This window comes from Neolamprologus brichardi, chromosome 18 (genome assembly GCF_056152115.1).
Source record: "Neolamprologus brichardi isolate AB-2024 chromosome 18, ASM5615211v1, whole genome shotgun sequence".
Classification (NCBI taxonomy): Eukaryota; Metazoa; Chordata; class Actinopteri; order Cichliformes; family Cichlidae; genus Neolamprologus; species Neolamprologus brichardi.
The window spans coordinates 17,936,329-17,949,518 of record NC_142121.1 but is presented as its reverse complement, the minus strand read 5'-3'; positions in this window follow the sequence as shown (position 1 = coordinate 17,949,518).

Sequence of the window (13,190 nt, the reverse complement as noted above, 5' to 3'; positions counted from 1 at the left end):
CTGACATCAACAAAGCATTTTCACCCCCTAAAACCCCCCAATGAGATATTTGCAGTTGAACAGGTGTACCTGTGGCTGGTGACTATATATTATAACTTATTAGTTTACTAGGATTGCAAAAAAGTGCTTATTAACCATGGAGTAAGTTAGACTTAGAAATTTATCATTCATTCAGAGTCATGTTACTGTCAACCTAACAAGTGTGAACAACTTAAGTCTTTGCTTTGCTTCTGTTTGTGTCAACTCTTGGGAAAAATGGCTTTTTAACAGTTAAATTTTCAACACCAGTTGCTAACTTCATCTGCCATTTGGTGCCAGCCAGGTGGTGTTCAGTGACTTTTAGAAGTACAACAGCTTGGTGTCATTTCCTATGATGAGACAAAAAGGTGTGCTGCTTTTATGATGAGCCACACTGATGGAGATGTAAAGAAAAAGCATTAATCCTCACCTCTGCATTGCACTCAACATTTTACATCTTTAAGTTTTAGAAACCTTCATTGGAGACAACTTAAATTCACAGATAACCCGCTGTTAGTGGGGCTGAACCAGCTCACCCCTTCTAATGTCTTCAGGTTTCCGACTCAGTGACATCTGGTCTGATCGTCATCAGCAGCACATTCGCCCACAATATGTGCTGGTTGCTTTGCGTGCTGATGTCATAATTTAGTCCACATAAAAACAATTTATGAGAGGTGCAACTTCCCTAATCATGATTTTAGATGATGTAGCCTAGCATCATTTTCATGCAGTGTTCATGTTTGGGCATGCAGCCTTGTCTTGGTCTTCTTCCATTAGTAGAACCATTAAAATCGTTTTTTATGGGTTATTGTAAATTTGGACTAGAGGACATCATCTTTCTGGGTGAAAGTAAAAATTTGGTGTTGCTGACTCTCTAGCCAAATTGGAGGGTCAGATGTCACTGGCACACATTGGTATTTGACAATTCAGGGAGGCCATACAGGCCACAGGATTCTCGGCACCTTGCCGTCATACGAGCTATGAGATCTTCTGTATGCCAAAATATTCTAGAGTTAAGTATTAGCCCGTTTATCAGAAAAGCGAAAGAAATTTAGTCATGCAACGGGACAATGATCGCAATGCATAGCAGAGGCGGATAAAATGAAAAAATAAAAAATCAAACAAAAATACTTTCTTGTTTGTGCATTTCTGCTACAATCAGCTGATTTCAATTTATGGAAAACAGTGGACTGTCAATAGGGTCGGAGACATGGACATTACTTTCATTTTTATAGCACAAAAGGACAAGAGTGCAAGCATCTGCACAGACTGTATGCTAACGCTAAGCTAACTTTATTTCTACCTGTTTGTGGTTCTAAAGTAGAATCACTGTGGCAATCGGTGTAAAGTCTGTTTGTGCTGGTTTTCTTCTTGTCTTTGTGTTGCTGGCTTTCTTTTCTTAACTAAGAACAAAAAGAAAAAATATAGAATAGGGATTTGTGCTGGTGTGTGGGGGTGTAGCCTAAGGTTTGTATTGTTAACTGATAATTATGTGACAATGTGTTTCAGGTCATTTTACAGTGTGATAAGGAATCAGTGTAACGAGTAGTGTAACAAAGTACTTTCTCCAAATGAGTAATTAAGTAATATACTGCATTACTTTTAAGAAAAGTAATGAGTAATGTACAAAATATTTCTCTCTTTTTTTTTTCTTTTTTTTTTTTGAGTAATGACACCAACACTGAAGTCCAGACGTCAACCTCATTGAAATGCTGTGGTGGGATCTTGAGAGAGCGGTGCATAAACAAATGCTCACAAATCTGAATGAAGTGAAGCAGCATTATAAAGAAGAGGGGGCCAAAATCCCCCCACAATGATCAGAGAGACCGATAAAGCCATACAGAAAACAATCACTTAAAATTCCTGCTACTGAGCTGAGTTTTTCAAAGGGCTGCACAGAGTCCTATGAAAACTTTCTTTTTCACATAAATTCATGTTTTATACTTAAATATACAAAGAAGAATGAATCAAACGACATTTCCAAGCTTTTGAAAATTCGATAAAGCAGGTTGTAAAGGGTAGAGTGATAGTTTGAGAGGTTTGTTAAGAGTGTAACTAAAAAAGTAATCTACTACATCTAGAACTAATCTTTAAGATTTCTTTTCCTTTAACTGTGCAGTAAGAAAAATGTGTGTATAAATGTAAAATTAACAGGGAATTTTTCTTCTCATTTACTGTTCTCAGTATCTATTTGTGACCCAGTAATGTGCTCGCAAGTACTCGTTAAAATAATGCCTTAATTCTCCAGATACTAAAATTGCTACCTTTTTTCCAGTATGTTTTGTTATGTTATGTTTCACAATATCTAATTTAAGCAGCTGCAGGAGCTGTTGGCTATTTTACTGATTCAAAGAAGCAAAATTATACCGTCGATCATAGACTGTGTGAAAGTTATTGTAAAGACTCTCTTTACGGTTGAATTGGGATCTATTTTTACTCTTATATCTTTTCATTTTATCAATTAGGCATTGTTGCTGATGAGCTGTGGTTCTTAAGGGCACCGTGTGTGAGCTAAAATACATGAACATTTCTAAAAGAACACATTTTCTGTGGGATGGGTGCAAAGTGATAAATAGAATGGTATATAATTGATTAGTATATAAAACGCACATGCACAGTCACACATGCACCAACACAGTGGGACATACTGTGGCGGCTCTGAGTCAGTGAGCACTTGTTAATGGTCAGGCTCTTTCCCTCCAGTTGGCACAAACCTCCAGTGACTCAGGGAGACTTGTCGACCAAGAGCCAGAGTGAACAGCAGTGTCAAAATTTACCAAAAGCTGTGGGAAGAAGGCACAACTTGTATTAAAAGCTTTTCACAGTATCATGAATCAGAGTCTAAATATTATGTTTTACTTCAAAAAAAGAAAAGAAAAAGAGAGAAAGAGACAACTTGCATGAGTCCAAAGCTGACTTTAATGAATCTTTACTGGAGCAGTAGATCTCGGCAGCCCACCTCTGCAGCTGTACGGAGAGATTCCTCTGGCGGTGAGGAGATGTGACAGGTTGTTTTGAGTCTCAGCTTCGGAGTTCATTTACAACCAGTCAGGCAGGAGTCCTCTGGGAATCTGATGATTTTTGACACCCGGACAAGCAGATGTTCAGAGGACATGAATAAAACATACAGCCCATCTGACCACAGATCGGCGGCTTTCCGAGTGTCTAATGAAATATGAGGCGTGATTTCAATTCAACAAGGAAAAAGAAAAAAAAACTTTGTCAGATAAATGCGATGCCGCATGAAATATGTATGACCTTTAGGTAGCCTGACCTGATTGGCTAAGCAGGGTTCAATTGTGGTTATGACAATCAAAGCCGAGACAGGTTTGTCAAGGAATTTATGTGGTGAATGGGAAGGAAAGTGAATGGACCTCTCATAAGCAGCCAGGAATATAAAGAGAAATATTATGTGACCGCTGACGGCAGAGTGTTTATCAACTGATAAAACACCATGTGTGCTGGGTATCTGTGAGGAGATGCATGTACTTTTCACATGCTGCTCTTTCAGAATTTGGTTGTTTATTTTTCTTTCCACTGAAAGCCAGTTTAAAAAAAAAAAAGAAGAAGAAGAAAAGGGAAAAAAAGGCTGGTCTCAACAGTTCAGCACCACAGGGGGGAAAGCAGCATGCGTTACCACACAACCCACTCAAAGCTGGTCTTTTACTGTATTTAAGAAGGAAAGTAATCACAAATGTCCTGGGTGGGACTGGAGAGCAGGGCTTTTCATTCAAGTGAAAATCAGGGCGTGATTGGCTGCGATTGTTTTCTTTGATTTCTTCACTTCATTCCAGTTACCCAGAAAACAGCTGCATTTAAAGCCTCTTTGATGCGTGTTCATGTCCTTGCACCGCTGTCCTTGGAGTATATTTCTTCATTAAAAGCTTAAAAAAAGCTCCTTGTTGAGCTCAGATAGTAACCTTATGAGAGTTTTTTAAAAGAAGAAACTGAATTTAGATTTGTTAACATGCAAAAGCATTAAGCAAGCTTATAATTCCTAAAAGTGAAAGATGAATAAATTTTTTTTTTTAAAAAAGAGCAACCTATTCAGAGCTTCAAGCACATTTTGACTCATGTGCAGAGAAAAACAAGTCCTGGATCAGAGTTCATAAATATGGAATAGTATACACACGCGTTGGAACTTCTTTCAGCTATAGATATTTTAGCACCTTCTACAGGCCAGTTTCTGAACTGTATAAACATTTGCATGTAAATTACCAAGTTTCCTCATGTTTCTATAGAAGCGCATCGGAATTTAAGAGAATTATCTCAAAATTTTGCGTTACAGACTTAAACTTCAGAGAACGTGACTCAAGTTTGAGAACATAATATTGGCATAATCATAACATAATATTGAATTTAATTTTTTTTTTAATTGGCTGAAGCAAGTTTCCATAAGTCTCCCTGTAATCCGAGAAGATCAAAATGCCAAAAATCTCACTGAAATCCAAACTGACCAGAAGAGAACAAACAGAAACGGGCTGAGTAAATATCTTTACGAGAAATCTTATAAAACAAATGCATAAACAGAAATCCTCCTTTCCCCCCTTTCAGTGTTTTCCTAAATTTTAGAGGAAAAAAAACCCAATATCTCAGTGATTTGAGAGTCATTGAAAATCACCTTGTTTCAAACATTAAATCAGACATAAAGTATGTTAGTGGCTTTTGGCGCTGTCAACGGGTCACTGTTGTATTTTTATTTGTGTCAAACCAAGTGATCAAAGAGAGCCTGACATCAGCCAATAATGAGTCTTTTTGTACAATAGTTTAATCAAGGCATTGTACACTTTCCTTTGATACAAAGTTTTCTTAAATATTAAAAGTGCCCAAAAACAAAATATCTAAGAACACCTTTAATAACAGTGCTGCAAATTGCTTCTTATTTAATAGCATTAATGACTGGGGTACCATTTCTTGTAACTAATTTGCTAATCATGTTGCCTTCTCTGAAGGCAGTCTCTGAATAAGATGTTGAATCATGAGCTGCAGCCTGTTAGAGACTCAGTAAGAAGATACTTAGAAAAGTTATATGAATGCTTTGCGTTTTAACATTTTTTTTAGAAGTGCAACATAACTACTTAGTCCAGATGACTCACTTGAGATTTAATGGCTTGATAATCAGGTGGAATTGTTATTTCATTCCACTTCACTGTTGGGGGAGGCAATCAGAGATCCAGGGATGACGTGTGAAAGCTGAGAGGAGCTTTAGTTCAAAACAACTTGCAGGTATTAAAAATATATGTAAATTTCTCTACAACATATAAGGACAAGCACAGAGCATGAGATATTTTTTCATAACAGCCACACAGACCACCCATACATACAAGGAAAGCATTGCTTGTTGCTTTAATTTTTTCTGGGAATGTAAGTAATGTAGGACAAAATCTGAGATGTATGATATCAAGTTAGAAGCTCTTTGGGCTACACAACATAACATCAGTTATTTTCTTCTCTGTCATTCCCGAGCTGCGACATCTGATTTCCGAGGTAGCTGGAGTGCAGCCTTATATGCATTGACCCTTTTAAATAAACATAAACATGTAAGGAAGACAGTGGAGGAACAAGAAAAAAATATTTGAAAATGAAAAAAAGGAACTTTAATGCAGTTTGTCAAAAGTGCATTCAGGTTTTTTACTGTTATGTTCATTTGCAAATTATTTCCAGTGATTTATTATTCAGAATAAAATGGTGTATTCTTTATTCCACTAACGGTGGTTTTTACTTAAGAGTCTAAATGGTTTTAAGTAACAGATACTTGATTAAAATATTAAAATATTGTTTATTATATATATTTTATGAACAACAGCTAACTTCCATGAGAAGTTACACACAAGTTACACACAAGTTACACACACTTGTGTGCTCACAATAAACTTAATGCATTGCAACCCGAAAAACAGATTTACAACAAAGGATTATGACAAAACTTAATCCCCCATGCAAAAAAAAAAAGAAAAAAAAAAGGTAGATTGATTTTCATCGAGATGTCAATCGATGCTCTGTTTTGCTGAAGGCATCAGAGGGCGGAGTGTCACATTTTCTGCCGATGAGATTGAGCGGCAGCGAGGGGCTTAGTGGCAAATACAATCGAGGAGTGTAAACATACCGAGGGCTACAAGAGGCCGATCAATGGCTCCAGTCTGGGATTGATTAATTACCCCAAGAAAGAGACTGAGGTGTGAGGGCACCAGAGAAACCTGATCAGAACAAGATTTATCACCCAATCTCGGTATCATCACTCCACCCCTCTTACTGTTTTCTCTTTTCATACTTTTCCCAATCTGGCCTTCTTAATTTACAGAGCTGAGTGTGTTTCGTAAAAGTCTGATTGGCTCTTTAATATTTTTGACCCCATTTAGAATACGTAAACAAATCAGTTAGGTCAGAGTAAGGTTATAAAATGATAAACATAAGGATATAAAACTGTTCCGAGATATTTCACAATGAACTTGCAATGGATGATCATGAATGGAGAGACCTTCTGATAACATCCAGAATAGTCAATGTTGTTATTAAAAATTCTACTTAAATCCTAATGTGCTACGTGCACCTTCATTTGAGTGCAAGATTAAAAGAAATCATCAAAATACACTTCTGGGAAATCTGTTAGGTACGCCCTTCTGTCTAATGACATGGTGACCTACTGAAGTTCACACTGAACATCAGAATCATGAAGAAAGGTTATTTAAGTGTCTTTTGATAATGGCGTGTTTGTTCGTACCAGACAGGCTGGTCTGAGCATTTCATAACCTGCTGATCTGCTGGGATTTTCACACATGACTATCTCTAGGGTTTGAGCTCCCATGAGCGGCAGTTCATGGAGTGAAAAATGCCTTGTTGATGCCAGAGTTCAGAGGAGAATGGCTAGACTGCTTCGAGCAGCAACACTAACTCAAATAACCCGTCAGCTCTGCTTCAGCCAAAGTATGCAGAAGAGCATCCCGAGTGCACAAACAGCCAAACATTGAAGCAGATGGGCTACAGCGGCAGAAGACCACACTTTTGTCAGCGTGGGCTCGCCAAAATGACAAAAAGCCCCAGCCTACCTCAGTATTATTGCTGACCATGTCCATGCCCTCATGAGGACCCTGTATTCATCTCAAACTGGTTTCTTGAACATGACAATGAGTTGCCTCTACAGTCTCCAGATCTCAACCCAGTAGAGCACCTTTAGGATGTAGTGGAACAGGAGATTCATGTCATGGCTGTGTTGTCAGCAAATCTTAAGTAACTGTGTGATGCTGTCAAGTCAATATCAACCAGAATCACAGAGGAATGTTCCCATCACCTTGCTGAGTCATGAATAAATAAGGCAGTTCACTAGTACTGTTACAGTTTTTGAGTTCATGGCGACTCTGGCAGGGGGAAAGTGGCTCTTATATGAAAATGAAAGAACGTCTCTTTTTTCAGCCGGACTAAAATTATGCTCACAGTCAGAAAACTGAGAAAGAAACCGGCAACGGAGCACCTGAATGTGGAAGCAGAAAATCTCCTTCTTTCCTGATTACACCACACCTACTTGTAAATCATTATGTTCAAAACAGTGATTGTAACAGCTAAGTTTAAGTTTAACCTTAAGTAGCAGCCACATACGTCTTCAGGGAAACAATGCAGTGGTTGATTGGAGATGAGGAGTGTTTGTTTCACTCATTTCCACCTCCTACAGTGCATCGGTTTAATTTTCAGAACATTTTACTTTGCGTATGATGACAGCATAGGACGATAAAAGAACTAGACCAGAATAACTTTGTATTTTGGAGTATTTTACCTTCTTTGTTGACTTGTCTTTTTATACAGTCCAACCCTGTAAGGCTCCACAAAACAAGTGTGACTGCATAGCTTAGTTATCGTACCTGTCACAGTCAAGTGTCCATTTTTTTTATCATTGGAAATGAACAATAATAAATTTTAACCAAGTTATTTAATGTTTTTCTCATTAAAAAGACAAAAAATATATGCAGCTACTTTGCATTCGTACCAAACAGCTAAAGTCAGCAGCTACGCTGTAGCCTGGAGCAGCTGAAGTGTGATTAGTACCCATATACTGCATGTAAAAACTGGACTTAGCCACAATAATATTAACTACTGATATTTCTAAGCTTTGTTTTGAAGCATATATTTTGGCCTTATGGATTACTATCTTGTTTTTGTTGATTGTTGAGTTTTTGCTTCCCACTGTTGCCAAGTGCTTGCTTAAGCCAGTTGTTGGATTGTTTTTTCCCCTCTATTATTGTAGGGTCTTCACCATGCAGTTAATAACTCCTCGAGGCAACAGTTGTTGTGATTTGGCACTATACAAATAAAATGGGATTGTAAATTAAAAGTATCTTGTGTAAATGTACAAGATAACAAAGAAATAACCAGCATTATGTTTTCATCCAGGTGAGGACATCAGCAAATACTTGGGCAAAAATAGATTCTGTCTTTGCTTAACGCTGATGGCTTCTAAATTTCAGACCCCTTTCTGTCTGCATCATCATATCTTTTCAGATCATGATGTGGCCTCAGAAGCTCTGTAGGGTAATGCAATCTAAACATGTTTATTTGTGGTTTTGGCACCACTTCGTTTATTGCTTATCACAAGTCACACAAGTTTTGGCATTTTCCCCTGGCAATTTGTGGAGATTTCCTGGAGTCAGCTTTAAGTGGACATTTAAAAAACTGTAGTTTTGTCACATCCATAATAGATTTTTAATTTTTTTAATTTTTTTTTTTAGCTTGGACAGTTTCACTAAGCTATTATAATATAAATAATAATAAGCTTAATCCAATAAAAATAAAATAAGACAATAGCTGGCTGCAACCCTTTCTCTTGTTTTAACTGAGAAACTATTGTTTTGATGTTTTTTTCCCAATAATTAAATGAACTAATTACAAATTAAAGTACCTTTCATATAAGGTTCACATGAGATTTTATGTTAAGTCACTTCACAGCGTTACAATTTTGACCAAACTGGTTATCATCAGTGTCCACGCATACAATATAATGAAGAATTATGAAGAATTGTCTGTCCACAAACACAGCTGAGGCTCAGTAAGATCTTCCAGTCAGTCAAATAAATCTCGTATAAGAGTGTACACAGTGAATAAAGACTGGTCATTGTCAAAACCAGGACAGCCACATGACGGCCCTGATGTCTGATGCATGACTGTCCCTCTGTCGCCCTACATCCTCACCCGAACTAATGATGACCTTTGATTCCCAAAAGATGTCAGGAGACGGGAGAAAAACTGCAAACGCACCCAATTAATTTTGGGTGAAGAGGACTGGAACGTGTGAGTGCGTCAAGCAGCTGGAGTGAATAGTGAAGGGCTCCAGGAAAAGACAAAGCTCAGTGTAATTAGGATTCAGGAGGCCCTTTGTCAAAGATAATTAAAGCTGACAGCCACTGTGGAGCAGAAGGGAAGAGAGCAGAAAACCCCTTCAAACTACAAGCTTCACTTTTAACACACACTCTACATGGTCTTTCACTCTTTCTGCCTCTCATACACACTTTGCCACACACAAACCTGTATCACCATCCATCACCCATACTTTCTCCGAAACTGCATGCTAGGCAATAAAATAGATGAAAGATTAAATAAGACAGTAAAAGTAGTCGTGGTATCTGCATGTACGTCCTCTTGAGCCAGAAACATCTGAACAATGTGATTAGAGGAGACAGCTTCAGTAGTGAGCAGACAGCTCACACTTCACCATCTCGACAGTCTTTATTGCTGCAATGGAATATTTCTACATTGCTTGTCTATTTAACTGTTCCGTTTTGTTATTACAAGGACATCTTCCTATATTGAACTGGTTTGATTAAAGATGCCACTGAATACTTCTGTATTTCAAAGCTGCTCTGCTCGATATTTTTATATGAGCAATGGATCAAAGTGACAGAAACAGGTAGTTTGCACTGCTCTGTTTACTCCCTTACACTACCTTGCTATATGGAGCCTGTTCAGAATCCTATCTGATACCACGGGGGAAATTCAGTAGCTATGGATTAGAGGTACAAACTCCCTCTGATCATACTGAAATGAAACGTTTTCTAACTTCCAACCTGTTGAGCATGGCATTTAGGCATCCTGCAATATCACTTTAATCATAGTTTCTCTCCATTGTTTTCCTGTTTATGTTAGAGATTATTTTATTTTTCTTAATTCATAAAGTGACGCTACTTTTGCTTTAGGGTCAAAATGTTCAAGGGCTTTCGGTGTGTATCAACTGGCTTCACGGATAAATAAAGATGGGTATCAAGGGAAGCATGTTTAATGTAAACAGAGTTGGTCCTAGCATAGAGCCCTGTGGAACTCCATAATTAACCATAGTGTGTGGGCTCTCTCTGGGTACTCTGGATTCCCAGACATTCACATTAGACTAATTCTTAATTGAGTGTAAGTGTGATTTTGAGTGTGAATGGTTATCGTTTCTCTGGAATAGACTGATGACCCATTCAGGGTGTGACTTGTGATAAGCAATAAACGAAGTGGTTGGAAGGACGTATTACAATTTATTATTTCCTTCCCAAAAATCTCTCACCATTTAAGTAAATGAGAGGAAGAAGCTGACAATGAAAAAAAAAAGATCATGTGGTACCAAATGTATCTCCACAGAAATCATTTTACTACCAAAACGTAGAAAAATCTGGCTTCTTTCAAACAATGTCTTAATCAAAGCCAACAGACATACACTTTTTAATCTGTAGGCATCTGAATGAGAGGAGTGCCATCTAACTTCCCTACAGAAAGTAATTGTATTTTTTTTCAAGGATTTCTGAAGTGAAGCAGAAGCTACCAGTGGTTTAAAACCAGGAACAGAAAACAAAACAAAAAAAAGATCTGTAGAGCAGCTCATCAGGAAGTTCACAGTTTTTAAACCACGTCAGTACGACTTCTGACTCTATCAGCCGCTTCTCGTGGGTAGTGCTGAGCAAAACTTTACATAGATTTCACTGTCAGTCACGCGGAATGGCATCACCATGGTAACTTTCACTGCTTCACTGACACAGTGTCACTAACTGCCAGTTGATTCATTTGAATATTGCCGTCTGATTGGTTTGTTTGACTCTAATCTCTCTCCGTGTGGTTTGACCTGTCATGCGCATTCACATTACAATGCTTTTTTCTCTCAGAGAAAATTATTATTCTGCCCTGCTTGAAATGAACATTACACACTTTAGGTTTACGCTGTTTAAACCTAATGATCCACCTGTCTCTGAGTATTGCAGGTAAAGCAACTTCTTGAAATAAAGATGGAAAAAAATGCTGCAGCTTGTGTTTCACATATCAAACAAAGAGGGAAGAGGACAAAAGGAATCCATTGAAATGATGAAGGGTCACGGCTAAAGATAACTCCACCGTAACAGATGTGTTAAGAAAAATCTTGAGCAGCAGGACAAAAATTGACCTGTGACCTGCTGCTGCCAGGTCATTCTTCTTCTTCTTCTCCATTCTCTTATATGTTTCAGTTCTTTCCTTTTTGAAGATTCAGCCTCCTTGTTTAGTGTTTATTAGGGCTTAATATAACATACAGTTGCGATTGCAAGTTTAAGACCACTTGAAAAGTCGCAAAAAATCATATTTTGGACCTTAAGAAATTAAGGCTGTCACTGGTGCCGACTGCAGCCTCATAAATATCAAGCCCTTCATCCGAGACTGAAGGGCTTCAAAAACAAAAAATGTCTTCAAAGTTCTCATCAGGGAAACAATGGAGCTTCAGGAGGTGCAGGGGTGTCAAACGGCCACTGGCTATGTCCAGATGTTGCAGAGAGCATCCCTCATGACTGAGGCCCTCCTCTGTGTGGTAACGACTGGGTTTTTCAACAGGACAATGCTACAGTACACAATGCCAGCAGGACAAGGGACTTCTTCTGGGAGAATAACATCACTTTTTTGGACCATCCTGCATGTTCCCCTGATCTAAATCCAACTGAGAACCTTTGGGGAAGGATGGCAAGGGAAGTTTACAAAAATGGACAACAGTTCCAGACAGTAGATGCCCTCTGTCAGGCCATCTTCACCACTTGGAGAAATGTTCCCACGAACCTCATGGAAACGCTTGCATTAAGCATGCCGCAACGAATTTTTGGACTGTATAATGAAAGTGAAGTATTTGGGACAAAATTCCTTTTAGATTGTCTTCTTTTGTCCTATGGCTTGATCAAGTGACAGTGACATCACATGACCTTCTGACATCATACTTTTGAAAATGGTGTGTGAGATCAGCTGTTCTGCTGTCAGTACACTTATCTGTGTTTGTCAGAATGGTCAGATGCTGCCAACGCCAACACCTTTCTTGTGAATGCACGAGTAAATGTGGAGTTAACTCAGCGAGTTAATATTCAGCTTTGCATGATCTCTTATCCTGCTTGGTAATGATAGGGTAACTGAAACCAAATAATAGACATATGCTGGGGTAAACTTTGTTCACAGTACAGTATAGTATGTGTTGTATTTTCAAAATAAAACCCTTCACTTTCTTCTTGGGAGACCAGTATGTTTTAAAATTTGTGCAATAAGATTATTGAGAAGAGCTACCAGTTACACAGAGTTTTTTATTTATGGCAACAATATGCAACTTTCAAAATAAAAGACCCAAGACAGTTATTGGATCTGAACATGATTCTTTAAACTTAAATAAAATCCTCCATTTACTCAATGGGAATCATCAATGGTCTGCCTTTTAGTGTATTTTACTGTATATAATAACCATTTGCACATAACACAAATTACTCTTGTATATTTTAGTGTTTTTTTTAATGTTTCTTACATCCTTCTGTTTTTATTTTCATAATATATATAATTCACTATCTTCCTAAAACTAACAATTTCAAAATAAAAGCTACTTGATGCTGATATTTCTATTTTTTTAAATATAAGCCCTAAGGTTAGTTATGTAAATTTACCATATTTTAGGTGTCAGATTTAAAAGTGTGTGTGATTGTGAAATGTTTTTTTTCTTCAGTTTTCACCCAGCCTTCTGAACTACCATTACGGAGGAGGAAGCAAGAGATGAAGTCCAGCTGACAACAGTATGTCTTGTCTTTCTAATAGTTTATATTCTGTGCTCCCTGTTCCTCCCTTAGTCTAGTTCTGTTAAAAGGGAGTTCTTGCTCCTCACTGTTGCCATGTGCTTGCTCTTAGGGGAATGTCTGACTGCTGGGGTTTTCTCGTTAATGTCGAAA